The 24292-nt window shown below is 41.0% G+C and overlaps 1 protein-coding gene and 1 pseudogene across 1 annotated transcript in view; one reads left to right on the top strand and one right to left on the bottom strand.

Annotated features, from left to right (window-relative positions):
- The window catches only part of SHROOM4 (shroom family member 4), a 388903-nt gene that overhangs the window by 253547 nt on the left and 111064 nt on the right, over positions 1-24292 (bottom strand). The window lies entirely within an intron of this gene.
- Positions 20207-20735, top strand: LOC130036751 (40S ribosomal protein S14-like; annotated as a pseudogene).

The raw sequence follows: 24292 nt of genomic DNA, 5'->3' as shown, positions 1-24292 counted from the left end.
TAGTGGATTATTCATAACAAGCAAACAAAATAAATTACTTTGGTTATGTTTTGGGGGTAGAGTTTGGGATTTAGGATGAAAACATCCAAAATATGGTGGTGGGAAGGTATAATGCAATTGGTGTAGAATATTTAAAGTTTGGGTGTATGGTGCCACCAGCAGGTCAATCTGTATCTATGAGGCGAGTGCATCAGCAGCGTGATGGCGCCTTCAGACTTCCAGAAACCCCAAAACTGCTGCTGTGCCTTTGACCAAACCCAAAAACTTGGGGCAAAGTTTACCAAGAAAGTAAACAGCCAAAATCTAGGTAGGTGGGAGACACACCCACAAACCACCTCCGGCTCATCTATATAACTGGAGACATGGCCTCTCTGGTTCCTGATCGAACTGCTTAATAGACAGATCCCAGAGACTCAGAAACAAATCTTGAAACACAATGGCTTTTGGGAGAAATGCATCCGGTCCCTGCAGTAGGTTACCAGCGCCGGGACACCACAGGTGGGAATAGGTTTCGTGCCTTGTCCTGTTCCCCCTTGGTGGCTCGGTGGCCGTCATCCTCCAGAGACCACTGGACAGTCAGGCTTGGGCCCACAGTGATGAGACACGCAGGGCCTCATGGGAAAGGGGTAGAGCCGGCCCTTTCCTCGCCATCCCAATGGACCCCAAGTCACCGCCCACAAAAGGCCTCTCTGGCTCCTGATCAAGCTGCTTAATGGCCATGATACCAGAGACTCAGAAAAAAATTTCGAAACCCAATGGCTTTTGGCAGAAATGCATCCAGAACCCACAGTAGGTTACTGTCACTGGGCCACCCCAGGGGGAAAAGGGTGCTGTCCCTCCGCCTGCTCCCCCTTGGCAGCTCGGTGGCTGCCATCCACCAAAGGCCATTGGACAGTCAGGTTTTGGCCCGCAGTGAGGAGACACGTGGGGCCTCATAGAATGGGGGTGAAGCCGGCCCTTTCCTCCACGTTCTAATAAGACCCAGAGTTGCTGCTCATGAACGACCTCTCTTGATCAAGCTGCTTAACGACCATGATCCCAGAGACTCAGAAACAAATCTCGAAACCCAGCAGCTTTTGGCAGAAATGTGTCCAGTCCCTGCAGTAAGTTACCAGCATCAGGCCACCCCAGGTGGGAATAGGTTTCGTAGCTTGGCCTGTTCCCCCTGGCGGCCTGGTGGCTGCCATCGTCCAGAGGTCACTGGACAGTCAGGTTTGGGCCCGCAGTGACGAGACATGTGTGGCCTCACGGGATGAGGGTGAAGCCGGCCCTTTCCTCTCCACCCCAACAAGACCCCAAGTCGCCACCCACTAACGGCCTCTCTGGCTCCTGATCAGCTGCTTAATGGCCCTGATACCAGAGACAGAAATATCAAAACCCAGCAGCTTTTGGCAGAAATGTGTCCAGACCCTGCAGTATTTTACTGTCACCAGGCCACCCCAGGTGGGGAAGGGTGTTGTCCCTCCGCCTGCTCCCCCTTGGCAGCTTGGTGGTCGCCATCCTCCAGAGGTCATTGGAGAGTCAGGTTTGGGCCCTCAGTGACGAGACACACGGGGACTCACAAGATGGTGTTAGAGCCGGCCCTTTCCTCCCCGTTCCAATGAGACCCTGAGTTGCCACCCACGAACAGCCTCTCTGGCTACTGATCAAGCTGCTAAACAGCCATGATCCCAGAGACTCAGGAACAAATTTCGGAACCCAGCAGGTTTTGGCAAAAATTCCTCCAGATTTATTTGTTAAAATTTGTGAATTTCAAAATTGCATTGCTACTACTTCAGCTGTGCGACATCATATATTATTCATAACCAGCAATAGAAAACAAATTGTCTACTGTTGCCTTTTCAGCAGATCTGAGTGTTGGGGTAAAATCCCAAATAATAATGGTGGGTCAGGTGTCAAAATATTGAATGTAATCAAAGTAGAGAGAGAGTAATGTGGAAATCATCTGCCCCACAGGTAGGGGGAGGGTGTGGGATGGGGATATACTGGGGGTTTTGGTGGTGGAGAATGGTCACTGGTGAAGGTATGGGTGTTTCATTGTATGACCAAGACTTAAACCCGAAAGCTTTGTAACTGTTCTCACAGTGATTCAATAAATAAAATTATAAAAAATGAAAAAAATGAAAAAATTTAAATGTAATCAAATACTGTGAACAACTTTATGAAAATAAAATAAAATTTAAAAATAAACAAATAAGAAATAAAAGCAGTTCACTCCTGTTTTGGTTGGTAAATCCAAGTCCTTCAATTCAAGAGATGTGGAACAGAGCATATGAAGGAAATTTTCCCCCCAAAGTTCCTTTCATTTTCATTGACTACATTCCACCAAGGTGTATTAAGCATCCCAGTGTATTTCCACTGCCCCTCAGGTGAATAATTATAAATTGTCAGAAGTAAGAAGGACTCAGGATGGCCAAGTATCAACATGAAGCCAAGACTGAGTTCATGTGTATAATATTGCTCATTCTACTCACCAATAGGGAAATAACACTGCAGTTCTAAGAAGCTTAGTAGCTATTAACTGGAATTGATTCTAAGAGCAATGATTTATTGCTCTCCTATATTGCTGTGTCAAGCATTAGGATGAGTAGCAAAGAATTTCTTAACTCATTTATAATACTCGCAATAAGTCTACAAGTTTGGTAAAATTATTTTCCATCTTAAGCTAGAGAAAACTCAAGTTAGTGAAGTAAGTAAAGCCAAAGAACTGGTGCTAGATAGTACAGTGAGTTAATAGCATACAGTGAGTTATTAGCAGAGATATAATTCCTACTCAGGTCTGAACTACCCTATGTATAATGTATGATTCATACTCTAATGTATGACTGCCAAGTTTAGGATTTCCTTCCATACACCGAAATCCTCTAATTGGGAAATCCAAAAATACGGTTTTTACTTAGCATGGAACCAAGTGTCACACGGGTTCCTTTGTTTTTACTTCTACTATGCAAATCTGTATCATTCTTTCAAAGGAATTAAAAGCATCAACTCAGGCTAAAGAGATAGTGCATCGGGTAAGGCACTTGCCCTGCACACAGTTGACCCAGTTTCAATCCCCAGCATCCCATGTGGTTGCCCAAACACTTCCAGAAGTAATTCCTAAGTACAGAGCCAGGAGTAATACCTGAACATTCCTGGGAGTGACCCCCCAAAATAATCTAAAAGCATCAATTCATTTAATATTTCTCCTCATAAAGAACACATTAATAACATAATTCAGAAAAACTGTACATTAATTAAGATTAAAGTCAGGTCATGACTTTTATTTTTACATTTAAATGAACAAAGCAAACTATATTATATACTGAGCATTCCTAATTAGCAATTTGAAATTTCTGAATAATTTTTTTGTAAGTTCTCACCTACAGCTAGCCATGCAATATAGAACTCAAATTCAGTGTGCTGTGTCAGCAATTGGCAGAAAAAAACTACTTAAATTTTTTGCAAGGACTACTTTACAAAATTAAGGTCAGTCTGCCAGCTGCTGCTATGTCTTATGCAAGACTGCCATTCTCTAAAGGGCTGAAAAGAGATGGAACACAGCTACTTGAAATTCAAAGTAGAAATTCAAATGTAAAATCATTACTACCTCTTTTCAGTAGAGGGCAGTGGTGGGAAGGGCAACCAGACAGGAAAAGATGACAGGAACACCTTTAGTGTACATCCACTTAAGCATAGTGCTAAATGTTTTGTAGATAGTATCTTGTGAATTCTGATAATAACCCTGTGAAATAAGAATATTTAGCACTACTTAGTCTCCAACAGGTTAAATGAATTAAGCAGATCTGGGGTCCTCAAAACTGTTTTGTGGAAGTACTGATTTATTCCAAACCTGTAGGGGCTTATACTTATGAAATGAAAAAGACTAACTGATCAATAACATAGTAGATCTATGTCCCACTAGTGAGTGAGTTACAAAGCTCTGGACTGGCTTTAACTATGGAAATATTTTAAAATGATAATAGTGAGCAAGTTACAGATGTTGTAGCCAACGATAAAGTAGAAATTACTTAAGAAGAAGCTCATAGAACCGGAAGCCTGATATATGGGATACAGTTGAGGGTCAGGAAGATTAAACCAGGAAACCTAGCACTGGAAGGTATTCACAAATGTTGAAAATAAAATGTGCAAAATACATCCTGAAAAATCTATTGCTGTCCTTAACTATCCAGTGGCCAGTTTATTTAGAAGGTAAAGATTATTGTCCAAATGCTAAGCCATATTTTGGAGACAAATTTTAGATTTTTAGAAATAATTAATTCTAAGGTACAAAGAACCCTCTAGAAGAGAGCATTGGACAAGACTGATGTGACTTGTCTTGAGAGATTAGGTTCTCAGTGGTGATCCTCAATAACCCTTCCAACTATAGAATGCTCAGCTCTGACCTACTTAGGACTCCACATCAAGTAAAAGTGAGGAAGTGAACAGTCTACAACAGTTATGTGCCAGAGCATTCAGACCCTTAGAAGAATTTTAAGAGGAATTTGCCCGTGGATCTTCTAATAATTTACAGGAAAAAAAACATTCTGAGACTACCTCACAAGAGGGAGCCAGAGGTGTCCCATTGGAATCTGGACATTAGACCGGTGCATTCGAATACTATAAACATTTGCTCCATTTACTCAAAGAAACAAACTAAAAAGATTCTAAAAATTCAATGATTTCACTAAACAAGAGGTCCCTAATATATATATATATATACATATATATATACATATATATACATAGATATATACATATATATATAGTGCTATGTCAAATAAAGCCCAAAATCAAAATAATAAAAGAATCCAGGAATATACAGCCTTGGCCACTGAATAATTCAGATTTACTCGGTTGTACTCCAGTCTCTGTTATGGGTAATGGAGTTAATAGTGATAATAAAATTTCTACCTTTGAAATGACCACAGTTTAATAGAGACAGTCTCATATATCACTCACTCCATAGTATTAGTGATGCTAGAGTAGAGATCTATAAGGCCATGGGACGGCAGAAGGCAGATCAGAATGACAGAAAGATATACTAGTATAATGTCACTTGACCCCGACATTGAAAGTTGAGAGCTCACCATATAGAAATTAATAGGGATATTTTAGAAAAGGGGAAAACATATGCGAAAACATGGAGTTGTGAAGACTCTCTAAAACTAGACTTGCATTGAGATTATGACAGGTTCAATTGCCAGCACAACATATAGTCTCTGAGAGCCATCAGAATTGATTCAGAGTTATTGGGAGTAATTGGTGGGATGCAAAAACAAATTTTAAAAAGATTATTATTTACTAATACCCTGAATTGGCAGCCACTGTTGACCCCAAAATGGATTGTGTTCTTGCCACTAGAACATGCTTGTTAGAACAACAGCAAGTTCTATATTTTGCATGTTTTCAAAGTCATGGTGACCCATTATTGGACAAAACAGATGCTTCTTCAGAATATCAGGCTGATCATGAGCCATCCACAAAAAGAAGAAAACCACTATATTATTTTAGCCTTCCCCAGGAAGCACTCTCAAAAATCTATAACCAAATCTGCCTTTGATGAGATCCTAAAACTGAGAGATCAGAAAGGAGTGTCACATGTACTAGACCACGTGGCCAACATTAGTTATTAAAGGCCCATTCTTTCCTAGGAGGATATAGCCAAATGCTTTCAATCAAGAGTATCTTCTTATAGACCCTTCCTAAAGAAATAAATTTTGGGTTGTGTGGTTAACTTCCTTCTTAAGATGGTTCATAGAAACATATATAACTATAAATCACTATCCTTTATCATCACTATCCTTTATCTTTACTTTCTTATATTCACTCATCTTTTACTCATATTTACTTATCTTTCTTTATCTTTACTCATCACCATTCTTTATCATACCCAAACAAATGATCAGGTTCGCAAATGGTAGAAAGTATTGGGCATTTAATAAAATCTAACTATAGCTTAGTTACTGATACCCCGCAAGTAGGGGAGATTTTTTGGCAGGTTACACCCGGTGATGCTCAGGGGTCTGACTCCGCACTCAGGAATTACTCCTGGTGGTGCTCAGGATGCTGGGAATCGAACCCAGGTTGGCCACGTGCAAGGCAAACACTCTACCCACTGTGCTATCGCTCCGGGCTGGCAAAGCCTGGCAAACTAACCATGACATATTTGATATGCCAAAAACAGTAACAAGTCTCACAATGGAGACGTTACTGGTGCCCGCTGGAGCAAATCAATGAACAATGGGAGGACAGTGCTACAGTGCTACATCTTAGTTACAACTGCTCTCAAAGACTGGATGTTAAAACTTATCAAGCAGCTGATCTGCGTGGGACGGGCACAGAGGCCCAGCTCTGGGCAACAAAGCTGAACGGCTCCAATTCCAACAGGTATAGCCCGCCCCCAAGGGCTCGGGTCCCTCTCTGGGCACGCGCAGCTAGAAACAGCCCCTAGACAGCCGGTTTTCAACCCCTGATCTGCGTGGGACGGGCACAGAGGCCCAGCTCTGGGCAACAAAGCTGAACGGCTCCAATTCCAACAGGTACAGCCCGCCCCCAAGGGCCTGGGTCCCTCTCTGGGCACGCGCAGCTAGAAACAGCCCCTAGACAGCCGGTTTTCAACCCCTGATCTGCATGGGACAGGCACAGAGGCCCAGCTCTGGGCAACAAAGCTGAACGGCTCCAATTCCAACAGGTACAGCCCGCCCCCAAGGGCTCGGGTCCCTCTCTGGGCACGCACAGCTAGAAACAGCCCCTAGACAGCCGGTTTTCAACCCCTGATCTGCGTGGGATGGGCACAGAGGCCCAGCTCTGGGCAACAAAGCTGAACGGCTCCAATTCCAAACAGGAGACTTTCCCAACTCCTCGCCTAGTGCCAGGGACTCTTTCCGGAGCCGCGGCCACTGACGCGGCCTCGAAATATTTTCCCACTACATATGCCATAGGAACCATAAGCTAACTTCTTAGATGGAAACTTCTCTATTTTAGCTCAGCCACTAGAAACACAGTAGCCAATAACTCATAAGCCTATCTTAACTCACACTGCATATCAAAGCAGAATAGTAACAGTGAACGTGAAGGACTAAACCACACCTCTCACAATGGTAAAGCAACGCAAAAGCCCACCAAACTTTCATATTGAAGAGTCTAGCCCAGATGACACCAACAGTACTGTAGTGTTAGACAACCTCTCTGACAAGGAATTCAGAAGGGAGCTACTTAGGATGCTTAGGGAATTAAAAGAAACAATGGAAAGCAATGCCAATAGAAGACAAGAGGATCTGAAGGCAGAAATGAGGAAAATGCAATCAGAAATGTCAGACCTGAAAAATCTCGTAGGCGAATTGAAAAGCTCAGTGGAAGGCCTCAGCAGCAGAGTAACAGCTGCTGAGAACAGAATCAGTGAGCTCGAAGATGAAGTTCAGAGACTCTCCAGAAAAGAGCAGAAAATGGAAAAGAGACTCACAATTCGGGAACAGATGGCAAGAGAAGATCGTGATGAAGCCAAGAGGGGTAACATAAGAATTATTGGAGTCCCAGAGGTACAGGAAGAAAACCTCGATGAAGAAGAAACTGTCAAAGAAATCATTGCTACAACATTTCCAGAGCTGAAGAAAACTTGTGACCACATTCAGGAGGCCCGAAGGGTACCAGCTAGAAGAAATCCGAATAAAAATACCCCAAGACACATTCTGATCAAAATGACCAAAACCTTAGACAGAGACAAAATTCTGAAAGCAGCAAGATCGAAGAAAGAAATCTCTTACAAAGGAGCATCCTTAAAATTCACAGCTGATTTTTCTGATGAAACCCTCATGGCCCGAAAACAGTGGTGGGACATAGTAAAAAAACTCAATGAAATAAATGCCTCCCCCAAAATACTTTTCCCAGCAAGACTCTCATTCATAATAGAAGGAACAACACACAGTTTCACAGACAAATAACAGCTCAGGAACTTCATAGACTCAAAACCATGGTTACAAGAACAACTAAATGGGCTACTTTAAGGCAAGAAAGGCCCCTCAGATACACCAAATTTTAACAGAACAATGGGACAAAATCCCATAACAATAATCTCTCTCAATGTCAATGGGCTAAACGCACCAATTAAAAGACATAGAGTGGCAGGATGGATTAGAAAATTGAACCCAACATTCTGTTGCCTGCAAGAAACGCATCTCAATAGTCAAAGCAAACACAGACTCAGAGTCAAAGGCTGGAAAACAATCCTACAGGCAAACAGCTCCCACAAAAAAGCTGGGGTAGCCATCCTTATATCAGACCACATCGATTTCAGAGTGAGGAAGGTCATAAGAGACAGTGAAGGCCATTTCTTATTGATCAAAGGATCTGTACAACAGGAAGAACTTACAATAATAAATGTATATGCACCTAATGAGAGACCAGCAAAGTACTTAAAACAACTACTCATAGATTTGGAAAAAGACATCAATAGCAACACAATACTAGTGGGAGACTTCAACACTGCTTTGTCACCTCTTGATAGATCAACCAGACTCAAGCTTAGCAAGGACATACTTCATTTGAGGGAAACAATGGAAGAAAGGGACTTAGTAGATATATACAGGACACTTCATCCACAAAAAGCTGAATACACATTCTTCTCAAGTGTACATGGAACATTCTCCAAGATAGACCACATGCTGAGCCACAAAACATGCCTCCATAAAATTAAGAAGGTAGAGATTGTATCAACAATCTTCTCAGACCATAATGCGCTGAAATTAGAAGTAAATCACACACAAAAACAGAAAACTAAATCAAACACCTGGAAATTAAACAGTGCACTATTGAACAACGAGTGGATTAGACAGGAAATCAAAGAGGAAATTAAAAGATTCCTAGAAACGAATGAAAATGAGAACACGAGTTACCAAAACTTATGGGACACAGCAAAGGCTGTGTTAAGAGGAAAGTTTATAGCTCTACAAGCATTCCTCAGGAAGGAGGAGCGAGCACACATAAGTAACCTAACTTCACAGCTTAAGAGCTTGGAGAAGGACCAAAAAAAGGAGCACAACCCGAACAGGAGAAAGGAAATAATAAAACTCAGAGCAGAGATTAACGAGATGGAAACCCAAAAAACAATCCGAAAGATCAATGAAACCAAAAGCTGGTTCTTCGAGAAAATTAACAAGATCGATAAGCCTCTAGCAAAACTCACAAAGAAAGGGAGAGAGAAAACCCTAATAAACCGAATCAGAAATGAAAAGGGGGTCATTACAACAGAAACCACAGAAATTCAGAGGATCCTCAGGGAGTACTTTGAAAAGCTTTATGCCACGGAACATCAAAACCTCGAGGAAATGGATAAATTCCTAGACTCCTACAGACTCCCAAGGCTGAACCAAGAAGACCTGGAATACCTGAACAGACCTATCACCATCAAGGAAATTGAAATGGTAATAAAAAGTCTCCCCAAGCGCAAAAGTCCTGGCCCGGATGGATTCACTAGTGAATTCTTCCAAATCTTTAAAGAGGACTTACTCCCGATGCTCTTTAAGCTTTTCCACGAAATTGAAATATCAAAAACACTTCCGAACAGTTTCTACGAAGCAAATATCACACTGATACCAAAAGCAGACAGAGATACCACAAAGAAAGAGAATTACAGGCCGATATCCCTGATGAACACAGATGCAAAGATCCTCAACAAACTACTAGCAAATAGAATCCAACTACTCATCAAAAAGATCATACACCATGACCAAGTAGGATTCATCCCAGGGATGCAAGGATGGTTTAACATTCGGAAATCAATCAACATAATCCACCATATCAACAAAAGAAAAGATAAAAAGCATATGATCATATCAATAGATGCAGAGAAAGCATTTGATAAGATCCAGCACCCCTTTATGATGAAAACCCTAGCCAAAATGGGTATAGAGGGGACCTTCCTCAACATAATTAAAGCCATCTACCACAAGCCTACAGCAAGCATCATCCTCAATGGGGAAAAACTGAGAGCCTTCCCTCTAAGATCAGGGACGAGACAGGGATGCCCACTCTCTCCACTGCTGTTCAATATAGTACTGGAAGTACTTGCAATAGCGATTAGGCAGGAAAAAGATATTAAGGGCATTCAGGTAGGAAAGGAAGAAATCAAGCTCTCACTATTCGCAGATGATATGATACTCTACTTAGAGAACCCAATAACTTCCACCAAAAAACTCCTAGAAACAATAGACTCGTATAGTAAAGTTGCAGGTTAAAAAATCAATACCCAAAAGTCCATGGCTTTCCTATACGCAAACAGTGAGAGAGAAGAAAGCAACATGAAAAAAACAATCCCGTTCACAATTGTGCCCCAGAAAATCAAGTACCTAGGAATCAGCTTAACTAAGGAAGTAAAGGACCTGTACAAAGAAAACTACAAAACGCTACTTCAGGAAATAAAAGAGGACATGAGGAAATGGAAAGATATCCCCTGCTCATGGGTCGGGAGACTTAACATTGTCAAAATGGCAATACTACCAAAAGCATTGTATAAAATCAATGCAATCCCTATAAGGATACCCATGACATTCTTCAAAGAAATGGAGCAAACACTCCTGAAATTTATATGGAACAATAAGCCCCCACGAATAGCTAAAGCAATTCTTGGGAAAAAGAAAATGGGAGGAATCAACCTCCCGAACTTCAAACTGTACTACAAAGCAGTAATAATTAAAACAGCATGGTACTGGAACAAAGGCAGAACTGCAGACCAATGGAACAGGGTTGAATACACTGACATCTCTCCTCAATCATATGCTCATCTAATCTTTGATAAAGGTGCAAGTAAAGTGAAGTGGAGTAAGGAAAGCCTCTTTAATAAATTGTGTTGGCATCACTGGACGGCTACATGCAAAAAAATAGGCTCAGAACTCTGCCTAACACCATGTACAAAAGTAAGATCAAAATGGATTAAAGACCTCAACATCAGACCAGAAACCATAAGGTACATTGAAGATAAAATTGGCAAAACCCTCCATGACATTGAAGCTAATGGTATCTTCAAAGATGCCACGCCGCTGGCCGAGCAAGTGAAAACATAGATAGATAAATGGGACTATCTTAAACTAAGAAGCTTCTGCACCTCCAAAGAAACAGTGACCAAAATACAAAGACAGTCTACAGAATGGGAAAGGATATTCACCGAATACACATCTGACAAGGGGTTGATATCCAGGATATACAAAATACTGGTTAAACTCCACAAGAAGAAAACATCCAACCCCATCCAAAAATGGGGCAATGAAATGAACAGAAACTTTCTCAAAGACGAAATCCGAATGGCAAAAAAGCACATGAGAAAATGCTCTACATCATTAATCATCAGGGAGATGCAGATCAAAACCACAATGAGATACCATCTCACACCTCAGAGACTAGCCCACATTCAAAAGAACAAAAGCAACCGATGCTGGCGTGGATGTGGCGAGAAAGGGACACTCCTTCACTGTTGGTGGGAATGTCCACTGGTTCAGCCCTTCTGGAAAACAGTATGGACGATTCTCAAAAAATTAGAAATTGAGCTCCCATTTGACCCAGCAATACCACTCCTGGTAATATATCCCAGAGAGGCAAAAATGTATAGTTGAAGTGATATCTGCACTTGTTTGTTCATTGCAGCACTCTTTACAATAGCCAGAAACTGGAAGAAACCTGAGTGCCCAAGAACAGATGACTGGTTAAAGAAACTTTGGTACATCTACACAATGGAGTACTATGTAGCTCTTAGAAAAGATGAAGTCATGAAATTTACATACAAGTGGTACAATATGGAAAGTATCATGCTAAGCGAAATGAGTCAGAAAGAGAGGGATAGACATAGAAAGATTGCATTCATCTGGGGGATATAAAGTAACAAAGTATGAGATTAATACCCAAGAATAGCTGAGATCAGCACCAGGAGGATTACTCCATAACTTAGAGGCCAGCCAGGTATCCTAGAGGAAAGGGCAGTTCAGATAGAGAAGGGAGCACCAAATAAAGGATGTTTGGAGGATCCTCTCAGGAGGGGAGATGCATGTCGAAAGCAGACTATGGACTGAACATGTTTGCCACTCAATGCCTCTTTTGCAGACCACAACACCCAAAAGGAGAGAGAGAACACAGGGGATTGCCCTGCCACAGAGACAGGGGGGATGGGGGGATGGGGGTGGGAGGGATATTATCCATGGTGGTGGAAAATGGGCACTGGTGGAGGGATGGGTATCTGATCATTGTATAATTGAAACCAAAGCACAAAAAATTGTAAATCTACAACTTTAAAAAAATAATAATAAAATACAATAAAGGGGAAAAAAAAACTTATCAAGCTGAGCAAGAGTGATAGTACAGTGGACAGGGTGTTTGCCTTGCATATAGTCAACTGGTTTTGATTTCTGGCTCCCTATATGGTCCCCTGAGTCCCTCCAGGAGTGATTCCTGAGCACAGGGCCAGGAGTAAACCCTGAACACTGTAGAGTATGGATCCCAAAGACAAAGAAAATTGTCAAGCCATTAAGACAAAATTTAATATGTTAGTCCATATTCAAAAAAATCTGTATTTCTCAATAAAAATAGAATGACATTTTAAGACTTTATAATCTTCACCCAAGGTTTATAATCTTCATAAGGTTTCATAAAATTGTACATGTGCAGGAATATCTTAAACTGTACATGTGCAGGAATATCTTAAAATGCTGCTAGCTAAATATACCTTTATTAATATAAAAATACAGATGTTTTTGATAAAACACGTGAGACAATAATAGAATCCTCACTGTCACTGAAATCACGCAGTCTGTGCTAATCATAGACTATATTTGGACCCATGTGGCAACATTATTTTGATCAATTGTGAAGTTGTTGCTCCTAGAGTGATGGAGCAGCTGTATCAACAGAACAAAAGAATAATGGGACTCTTATCTTCCAGAAACATCAAACATAGAATATCCAATTGTATCTCCGGGGGAAAAATAAAAAAGGACTAGTATGTCTCTACCCACCTGTAGAACTCAGCCTAGCCAAAAGAGTATTAATTGTTGTGGCTAAATGATGTTAACTATAGAGTTGAAGTTCATTGCCTGGTTTTGGCCCAAACTTTTTTTTTCAGTAGCTTGTGGAGAGAAGGTAACCATTGTCAATTTCGTTAGTAACATTAGACTATTGTTGAGAGGCCCTTGTTCAATTTCATTACCCAATATGACACTGACAACACCATACGGTAAACACAAAGTCTGCCCTGATCTTGAAACTGTTCCTAAAGGTGTTTGAATCCATGCATTCTATATTATACATTAGTGTTTCATGATGACTAACAACTTTATTTTCTCTTGAGACTAGATGTTATGTTTCCTAGCTAAACTCTAAGGCATATTAAAGTTTTAATTTATCCTCCCTCTAACTATAAATCCTGTGAATCCTAGTTCTATTAATTTAAAGTTGGGAAGATGCCATTTATTCCATGACTTTAAGAATGTATAAAGTGGTTGCCACATTCTATAAATGAAAGATACCTTGCCTTTTACTTTCTATCTCTGTGATTGGAAAGATAACATAGCATACTCTAACTAGCTATTAAGTATATTTTGACTAAACATAGTGGATATTTTATTCCATCTGTTTGTGCTCAATGTTATAAGCATTTCTTGCCCTCGGCTGGTTCCATCTTTAAACTGAGGCTTAATCACTCCTGGATGCACACATTTCTTCAATAGCAGCCTAATCCCCCTGGCATATGTAATCTATAAATACTTCCTAATCTAATGGAGCACATAGGGTCACTCTCACTCACACCCTAATCCTAAAGCATGTGTCTTTTACTTTTCTTCTGACATGTAGGCTTAAAACCATGTCTTCTCTCTGTGGGAAACAGAGAATAGATAAGCTGTGATTTTTGTCTGTTCCAGAGCAGCAAGATGGTTACCTCTCCTACTTTTCAAATTAAACCCCATTAGCTTGATTGCCATAACAGTTTGAGGAAGTATCTGATACGCCTTTAGGGTTGCTGATATGTGTCCTTCCTAAAAAGAGCTACTCTCTCTTCTACCCTGAAAGTTTTAAAAATAAAGAAGCATACCTTTCCTCAAGGTCTTCTTAATTATTGAGGTAAACTGTCAAATTCTGTAGTCTTCAAGTGTAAAGACATATATAAACATCTGTACATACAACATATGTTTGTCATTAACAGACTTATATGTAGGTCCTTTCTATGCTATGCATTAATATATAATTAACCCCTTTTATCTAATTTACTGTCACCCTTCAAAAGGTATTTCTAAGTCTTCAATCAAAGAAGTCTACTTAAAATCTAAGACAACTCTACAATTCAATTAGGTGAGAAATTCTACCTAAGATACTCTCTTCCAAAAGAAAACTATATGTATACATACACAATTTAAACTTTGGGTCCTCCTTTAGGCCAAACAATCCCTGAGACTGCAGGATAAGTCTGTCACTAGAAATTTCTATGTAAAATCAGGGCATAAATTTAGTCCTTTTTATTTGTTTCTTCATCTAGGAAGAATCAATCATCTCACTTGCCTAATCCTATATAGTTTGGGGGCTATAAACTTCCCCATCCATCCCTTACATATGTGTACCATGATAACACACACCCTCATACAGTCAAACACACACAATTGCACACTTTCATACATTGTCCAAAGCATAGGTGAAAAAGAAAGAGCCCCTGAGAAATGATATGTGCTAGAAAAGATGGAATGTCCTGAGATAAGAGCCACACATTGATGACAAAAAGAGAGGGTAGAGAAAAATATTTTTGGAAAAAAGATTTTCTGATTAATAGTTCTTTGATGGCCCTTTCCCAGGGTCATTTGAAGAACTTAAAGGGAGAATTTTCTTTGATCACACTGAAATCCCCATCTTAAATTGCACCCTGCTTCAGTTCATGGATACTCTGTAGAGGTCTGTCACTTAGAGAATGTTAGCGGAATTATGACCACATCTGACTTAAGAGTTACTCTCCCAGAAGCAGATGAGGAGACTCTGAAAGAATCTGAAGGGCTGCTAAAACTACACACAGACTTAATCTTATGATTTGCAGCTCATATGTAATAATTGAAAAAATAGCATTCTGAATAATAAATTATTCTAGATTCATTCCAAAAGAGGTGTTTTTACTCATCATTTGATAGAAAAAATATCTAATATTTTTTAGTATCCCTGGAGCAAGACCAACTTTGAATTCGCCAGTACAATCGCAACGCATTAGCCAGATGAGTCTGTTGAACACTTAAATGTGACTAGCACAAAGTGAGAGTACTTATAAGTTCACATATACACCAGATTTCAAAGATCAAATGTGAAAAATCATGAAGACTATTTCATTAACTCAACATTGATTACATGTTCAAATGTTTCGTTTTAATATTGGGCTAAATTCAATGTATTAACATTTATCTCACCTCTTTATTTTTACTTTCATTGTAACTACTTGAATATTTTAAATGGCATATATATAGTGAAGTAATCATTTTAATCATTTAATCATTTTAAATGGCATATGTATAGTGAAGTAATCATTGATGTCAAGAGAGTGTTCGGCAGGGTAATACCATTTCACCAAAACTCTTCAGTGCTACCCTCGAGAACATCATGCGATGACTGGAATTGGAAGGAATGGGAGTGAAGATAGATGATCGGCAACTACACCACCTCCGCTTTGCTGATGACATTGTTTTAATAACACCAAACATCAGCCAAGCGGCACAATTGCTGGCCGACTTCGACCATGAGTGCGGAAAGGTCAGACTACAGCTGAATCTTACGAAGACAATGTTTAGGAGAAACAGCCTCATTCCTGACGCCCCATTTGCTCTCAACGGAACAACCATCTCCAAATGCAACAGCTATGTGTACCTAGGTCGAGAAGTCAACATGACAAATGACCTGGCACCCGAGTTGCGCAGGAGGAAGAGAGAGGCTTGGAACTCCTTCAAGAACGTCGAAGAAATAGCTAAGAGGACGAAGAACCTCAGGCTCCAGGCACATCTCTTTTATTCCACTGTTCTTCCTGCATTAACATATACCTCAGAGACCTGGGCCCTATGCAAACAGGATGAGAATGCTATTCGGGTCTCCCAAAGAGAAATTGAAAGAGCTATGCTTGGAATATCACGTTTCACTCAAATGAGAGAAAGAATCTGGAGTTCCGACATCCGTCGACGATCAAGAATCACGGATGCTGTCACATTTGCCAAGGTGTCGAAAATCAGATGGGCTGGTTACGTAATGCGATTTAAAGACAACCGCTGGACTAGAGCTGTTACCAACTGGATTCCACTGGATGTCAAAAGACTGCATGGCGGCCCACCTACCAGATGGTCAGACTCCTTCGTCAAGATCATGAACGATTGGTTTGAGGCTCTTCATGTTCCTAGAGCGAACAGACGCCATTGGGCTACACTAGCACGCTACAGGGACAAATGGAGACGTTACTGGTGCCCACTCAAGCAAATCAACGATTAATGGGAAGTCAAGTGTTCAAGTGATGTATAGTGCTATGGAGATATCCCAGCGGGTTGGAGCACATACTTTACCTTCAGAAGCCCCATATTTGATCCCTGGTAGCCCATAATAGTCCAGGTATAATCAGGAGTAATTCCCAAGTAGTGTTGTAGGTGATCCCCACAGAAAATAAAAGTGGCATATGTATAGCTCTCATTATTTATTTATTTATTTATTTACTGGACTGCAACAGTCTAGCACCATGGCTATCACATGGCTGGCATTCTATAAATATTTGTTGAAGGAACAAAAGGAAAAATAATACAAAAATCTTATCAAAGTTATTAAAGAATGACTGATTCTATCCCCAGTTTAACCTTATATTCCAACACCTTATGAGTCTTCCAGTAGCCCAAGAGGGAGAACTTGTGCTACTGGAAGTTAGTTTTATCACACTGAGGTTCCATTCACCATTGTTTAATGGATTTAACAACTGAAAGAACATTCTTAAGAGGAAAGACTGTTTCCTCTGGTATAAACTAAGACTTTTTTTGTGGGTGTACCTCAAGTATACTTTTTGTATATTCTACTTTCTGTAGAAAGCAAAAAACCAAAGATGTTGGTATTGTTTATGATGGAGTTTCTAAAACAACTGGTTGGGATTTAGTTCATCTTTGGGACTAAATAAAATAACCCAACCTAGGGGAACTTGCATAAGCATTTGAGAAAAGGAGGAGTGATATTATTTACTGTCTACTGCTATCTATCTCCTAATTACCAGACATCATAATTATGAGAAGTAGAAGTAAATATTTTTCAAAATATGTGTTTTTCATGATGCTTCAGCAGGTCAATATTTCTCCTTCCTTTTAAAAGTTCTAATATCCTGGCATGAAGAGAGTTTTGGACTTAATAAGTATTCCCTGAATCAATGAATGAATAAAATAGAAAATAGGCAATATCATATAATGGAACAAATACAAGATTAATAGTTGGGGAACATTGTGTTTGATTACTGTTTCCGCAATCTGGGACAACATAATTAAACTCTTCATGCCTCTATTTCCTCAATTATAAAATAGAATAACTAAGAGCCTATCAGCTCCTGGGAGAGAACAAGACAGAGTCTCCTACCCTATGCCTGACTGTCTCCACCAGGCCCAACAGCTGAAGACCACCGAGGCCCAGCCAAGACCATGCTGAGAGCACTCTCCACACACTTGGATGAGCCTCACGCATAAAAGAACTGACAGAGGAACCCAGGTGTGTGGGACCCGGGGCTGAGATCTCCAAGCCTGTACAGTTTGGGACTGGACCTGCCAGTAACTAGACAGTTACACCCACCAACTGCCGTGTAACTCCAACAATGGCCAGGATCCAGAGATCATCACACTCAGCTCCTGGGAGAGAACAAGACAGAGTCTCCTACCCTATGCCTGATTGTCTCCACCAGGGCCCAACAGCTGAAGACCACCGAGGCCCAGCCAAGGCCATGCTGAGAGCACTCTCCACACACTTGGATGAGCCTCACGCATAAAAGAACTGACAGAGGAACCCAGGTGTGTGGGACCCGGGGCTGAGATCTCCAAGCCTGTACAGTTTGGGCCTGGACCTGCCAGTAACTAAACAGTTACACCCACCAACTGCCGTGTAACTCCAACAACGGCCAGGATCCAGAGATCATCACACTCAGCTCCCGACATCTTATCATCTCATTCCTAATTCGGTCAAACTGGCAGGCTACCAAATGTAACACGCCCACACGGCAGAGTCTGGCAAACTCCCCGTGGTATACCCAATATGCCAAATACCAGTAACAATGATGGGTCTCATTCTCCTAACCCTGAAAAAGCCTTGAATATGGCACTTAAAAAAAAAATCTCAGGGCTAGGACGAAGAAGACGTTACTGGCACCTGCTCGAGGCAATCGACGAACAACAGGGTGGTCGTGATCGTGATCGTGAAGTGCCTATTTTATAAGGTCAGTTAATGATTTGATTGAATGATTTAATTATTTAATACATGTAAAACATTTATCTCTCAACACTTTCTATTTCTTACAACAGCGATCACTTAATTATTCTACAGCAGCCCCGAGCTTTCCTAAAGCGATGATACACATCTTACAACTCTGTTTTATCAACATTATTAACATTATTAAAATTATTAACATTATTACAATGTCTTAGCAACATTATTTGCCTATATAAAATTGATAATGTGATAATTTAACAGGACAAAGTGTGAGATGCTTCACTATAGATCTCCAGTAGAAAAGATTTCAAATGATAGTGAGGTATGGAAAAGTGCTACAGGCCTCAAGGCAAGTCATTAATTCATCTAACATATATTTATTGTCAAACTCTATTCAAGACTAGTGGTTTCACTGTTTATACCTGCTAACCAGCACTAACACAGAGACTGATTATTTAACCTACTCTTCTAGATATGAATTATAGCAATAAATTTAACCCACTGCTCTTAGATATGTGACATAGCAATAAATAAAGTAGGCAAATATTATGCTATAAAGGAGCTTCCTTCTGGTCAAAATGGATATAGAGAGTGGTATATCCAGATATACAAAATACATACTCAACAAAACTGAAAGCATGGGATCTAAGCTGCAATGACTGAAATTTTGTAATATGCCTGTCAATTTGACAGGTGGTAATGGGTTGCGGGATGGGATGGAGAGGGAATATGGGGACACTGGTGGAATGAAGTTGATACTGGTGGTGGAATTAGTGTTTAAATATTAAAGGCCTAAAATTCAACTATCATTGACTTCGTAAATCATAGTTATTTGATGAAAAAATTAAATTTAGAGAGATAGTACTGTGGATAGGGTGCATGCTTTTCATGCAACCAACCTGGGTTTAATTCCTGGAATTCATAGTGCCATAATGCTTAACTATAATTTAAGAGTTTGGTCATGGGCAAATTCTGTCATGATCCAAAAAGTAATAACTATTCCCACCAGCAGTGAAGGAGGGTCCCTTTTTCACCACATCTGCACCAACACCGGTTGATTTTGTTCTTTGGATGTGAGCCAATCTCTGTGGTGTGAAATTATATCTCATTGTTGGTTTGATCAGCATCTCCCTTATGATTAATGATGTAGAGCATTTTCTCATGTGTCTTTTAGCCATTTAGATTTCTTTTTTGAGGAAGTTTCTGTTCATTTTGTCGCTCCATATTTTGATGGGATTTGATGCTTTCTTCTTGTGGAGTTCAACCAGTACTTTGTATATCCTTGATAGCAACCCTTGTGGGATGGGTATTGGGCGAATATACTTTCCCATTCTGTAGCATGTCTTTGTATTTTGGTCACTGTTTCTTTTGAGGTTTCTTTTGAAGCAGAAGCTTCTTAGTTTAAGGTAGTCCCGTTTGTCTATGTCTGTTTTCACTTGCTTGGCCAGTGGCTTGACATCTTTGAAGATACCATTAGCTTCAGTGTCATGGAGGGTTTTGACGACTTTGTCTTCAATGTACCTCATGGATTCCGGTATGACTGGTTCAGCCTTTTTGGAAAACAGTATGGATGATTCTCAAAAAACTAGAAATTGAGCCCCCATTTCACCCAGCAATACCACTCCTGGAAATATACCCCGGAGAGGCAAAAAAGTGTAGTCGAAGCGACATCTGCATTTGTTTGTTCATTGCAGCACTGTTTACAATAGCTAGAATATGGAAAAAACCTTAGTGCCCGAGAAGAGATGACTGGTTAAAGAAACTTTGGGCTCTTTCCGGTGGCAGCATCTAATGGAGAGTCTCAGAAATGGCACTTCGCAAGGGGAAGGAAAAGAAGGAAGAACAGATCATCAGCCTTGGACCTAAGGTGGCTTAAGGAGAAAATGTTTTTGGTGTCTGCCACATATTTACATCTTTTAATGACACTTTTATCCATGTCGCTCATCTTTCTGGCAAGGAAACCATCTGCCGTGTGACTGGTGGGATGAAGGTGAAGGCAGACCAAGATGAGTCCTCTCCGTATGCTGCCATGTTGACTGCCCAGGATGTGGCCCAGCGATACAAGGCGCCGGGCATCACTGCTCTCCACATCAAGCTCTGGGCTACAGGAGGAAATCGGACCAAGACTCCTGGACATGGGGCGCAGTCAACCCTTAGAGCCCTTGCACATTCAGGAATGAAGATTGGGAGGATCAAGGATGTCACCCCCATCCCCTCCGACAGCACCCGCAGAAAGGGGGGGTCGCTGTGGTCACCAACTGTGAACAGGACTCCTGAAATTATTTTCTATTAATAAATGGCCTTCATGTAAAAAAAAGAAACTTTGGTACATCTACACAGTGGAGTACTATTTAGCTGTCAGAAAGAATGAAGTCATGAAATTTACATACAAGTGGTACTACATAGAAAGTATCATGCTAAGCGAAATGAGTCAGAAAGAGAGGGACAGAAATAGAAAGATTGCATTCATCTGGGGAACATAAAGTAACAAAATAGGAGACTAACACCCAAGGATAGCCGAGATTAATACCAGGAGGTTTACTCCATGGTTTGGAGGCCAGCCGCACACTCAAGGGGTAAAGGCAGCTCAGACAGAGAAGGGAGCACCAAATAAAGGATGTCGGGAAGATCCGCCCAGGATGGGAAATGCATTCTGAAAGTAGACTATAGATCAAACATGATTGCCACTCAATGCCTCTTTTGCAAACCACAGCACCCAAAAGGAGAGAGAGAACAAAAGGGAGTGCAGTGCCCTGCCACAGAGGCAGGGTGGGATGGGGGGATGAAGGGGGTGGGAGGTATACTAGGATTAGTGGTGGTGGAGAATGGGCACTGGTGGAGGGATGGGTACTCGATCATTGTACAACTGAAGCCCAAGCACAAAAATTTGTAAGTCTACCAAAAAAAGTAATAACTAGATTAATTCAGCCTGAGCACTATAGTCTGAGTCTTTGGTGAGTTGTCACCAGGAAAGCAACCCTACAAGCCTTAAAGTGTCTATTACTGTATCAATACAGAATTATATATATTAGAAAGAATTAAAGATGATAATCAAGTTGCAGGTCTAAGGAGAGGAGAAACACACCTTAAGGCCTGTTATGCACTTGTAGGTTGCAGGTGGTCGGGAAGACTGGAAAAACATTTTGATTGTGCTTCCCACGGGAAGGTGTGGTTGTGGGGGCAAGGTGAGAGAGAAAAAAAGAGCATCTGCGGGGAGGAAGTGGAGGAAGACTGAGTAAGAGAGTGAGAGTGAGTGAGTGAGAGAGAGAGAAAGAGGAAACATACATCGGGAAGAAAAATTTGCAGGGTTTCAGGAAGAAAGAGAGGAAAAGAGAGAATCACAGTGATAGAGGGATGAGAAAATTGAGTGAGACAGAGAGTTCAAGAAATATTGAGGGAGAGACAGATGAAAAGGACAGGAGATTCAGGAGACACACAGAGTTAGAGGAGAAGGTTGTGAGTTAGAGAGAAGGCTGAGAACTGAGAGTACATATGGCTGGGGAGATTGGAGAGGAGTCACAGAGAGCGTCGTAGAACAAGTTAAAGAGAGGGTTGGAAAGAGCTGGGAGAGACGAGAGACTGAGTAAATGGCAACTAATCGGCAACCATCTTGGCCCTTGTTCTTCCTTCATTCGTCCAAGGCAACAGCCATCCCAGGGTGGGGAAGTGGTTCAAGAGCACCAAACACTGGCAGTGAGAGAGAGTCACCCGAAGAGCCCGTGAACATCCTTTCATGTGTAATCCCCCTCGCTCACCCCAGCGGAAAGGAGCTCACACAGCTCCTGCGTGAAGTTGATTGCACAGCTCAAGAGGGAAATTTCACAGCACGAGAGTGGGGAATTTCACAGAATACACTTGTTTCCAGGGACCTGTTATCATCATTTCTATTTCCTTCCTTGATTTGGAAGCCACGCTTTTTTAGGACAGCATTAACCTTTCAAAGGGACAATTCTAGGCTTGTGTATGGTTAAAAAGAGAAGGTACAGAGGATGTGCTGCTCTAGGCTCTCTATCACTTTCTAGTCAATATATCTTCTAGTCGTTCCGCTTGGTCCCTCCTTAGACTTAAACTAGTAAGTTTAGAGGTTCCGTAAAATCGTCTAAGAGCAATGCAAAACCATGCATTGCTCCTCACTTCCTTTCTCACCACACAGAAATTAACACACACAATCTTGCAAGCAAAAGGGATTACAAGTGAGGTGGTTATGCCAATATTCAGAACGTAAACTTGAGCACTCATACTAGGAAAGCATGTTCTCGCATTCTCTTTAATACTAGGTATTCCCTAGGAGGTACAATGATATAATGAAAGTAGTAGAGGAACTGGCATAAAAGGTAAGGTAAAGGTAAAGGCCCTCCCGTTGATCGTCGATTTGCTCGAGCGGGCCCAGTAATGTCTCCATTGGAGACTTTGTTGTTACTGTGTCTGGCATATCGAATACTCTCGGTAGCTTGCCGGGCTCTCCGAGAGGGGCGGAGGAGAATCGAACTCGGGTCGGCCACGTTGGCCGCTTGTAAGGCGAACGCCCTACCACTGTGCTATCACTCAAATGATTGGTATTTAAATTTTAGCTCTAGAGTGTACTGTGTTATATCAAATAGACAATTCAAAGAGCACTCTGAACCTCTATCTACTCACCTGTGAAATCAGTATCTTCTTCCTTCTTCACAAGGTTTTAAGAAGTACTTAAATGAACAGTACTTGATTCAGAGTTAGTACTATGGAACACTGATATTCTTATCAAAATCCTTCTAATTAAGTTGACATATCTATATATCTATATATAGATATATATAGATATAGATATGTAGTACTGCACTGTAGCACTGTCCTCCTGTTGTTCATCGATTTGCTTGAACAGGCACTAGTAACATCTCCATTGTGAGACTTGTTGTGGCTGTTCTTGGCATATCGAATACGTCACGGGTAGCTTGCCAGGCTTTGCCGTGCAGGCAGAATACTCTCGGTAGCTTGTCGGGCTCTCCAAAAGTGGTAGAGGACTCAAACTTAGGTCAGCCACATGCAAGGCAAACGCCCTACCCACTATATATATATATATTGTCTATATATATTGTATATATATATATATATATATATATATATATATGTTTTGGAGCCATACTCAACTATGCTCTGGGCTTCCTCCTGGCTATATCCTCAGGGATCAAATATTTCTTACAAGCTCAGGGGACCATATAGGGTGTCAAGGATCAAACCTTGGTCAGCTTCATGCAAGGCAAGTGCTCTACCTACCTTCCTTTTCTCCAGCCCCTAAATTGAAGGTAATTTCAGAGTAGGGTGAAAACAGTTTTTGGTAGGATTAGAAGTAGGCAATCACCTTAGTAGAAAATTCAGGCTGGTTAGCTTCCTAACTCTACATTCAGTAATAGGACATTGGTAAAAAGTAGGTGGACACTTGTGAAGGGATTGGTGTTGGAATATTGTCTACCTGAAACTCTAACGCAAATATTTTTGTAAGGGCGGGAGCAATAGCACAGCAGTAGGGCGTTTGCCTTGTGCGCAGCTGGCATGGTCCAGCAAGGTTTGATTCCTCCGCCCCTCTCGGAGAGCCTGGCAAACTACTGAGAGTATCTCGCCCGCACAGCAAAGCCTGGCAAGCTCCCCGTGACGTATTCAATATGCCAAACACAGCAACAAGAAGTCTCACAATAGAGATGTTACTGGACCCACTCAAGCAAATCGATGAACAACAGGAGGACAGTGCTACAGAATTGTAATTATGGTGGTTCAATAAAAAATAAAATTTAAAAAGTATTAGGTAAAAGGTAAAGGTAAAGGCCCTCCCGTTGATCGTCGATTTGCTCAAGCGGGCCCAGTAACATCTCTATTGTGAGACTTCTTGTTGCTGTGTTTGGCA

The sequence above is a fragment of the Sorex fumeus genome, unplaced genomic scaffold (genome assembly GCF_029834395.1).
Source record: "Sorex fumeus unplaced genomic scaffold, SorFum_2.1 ptg000065l, whole genome shotgun sequence".
Lineage (NCBI taxonomy): Eukaryota > Metazoa > Chordata > Mammalia > Eulipotyphla > Soricidae > Sorex > Sorex fumeus.
This window is presented reverse-complemented; position numbering and strand designations above follow the sequence as displayed.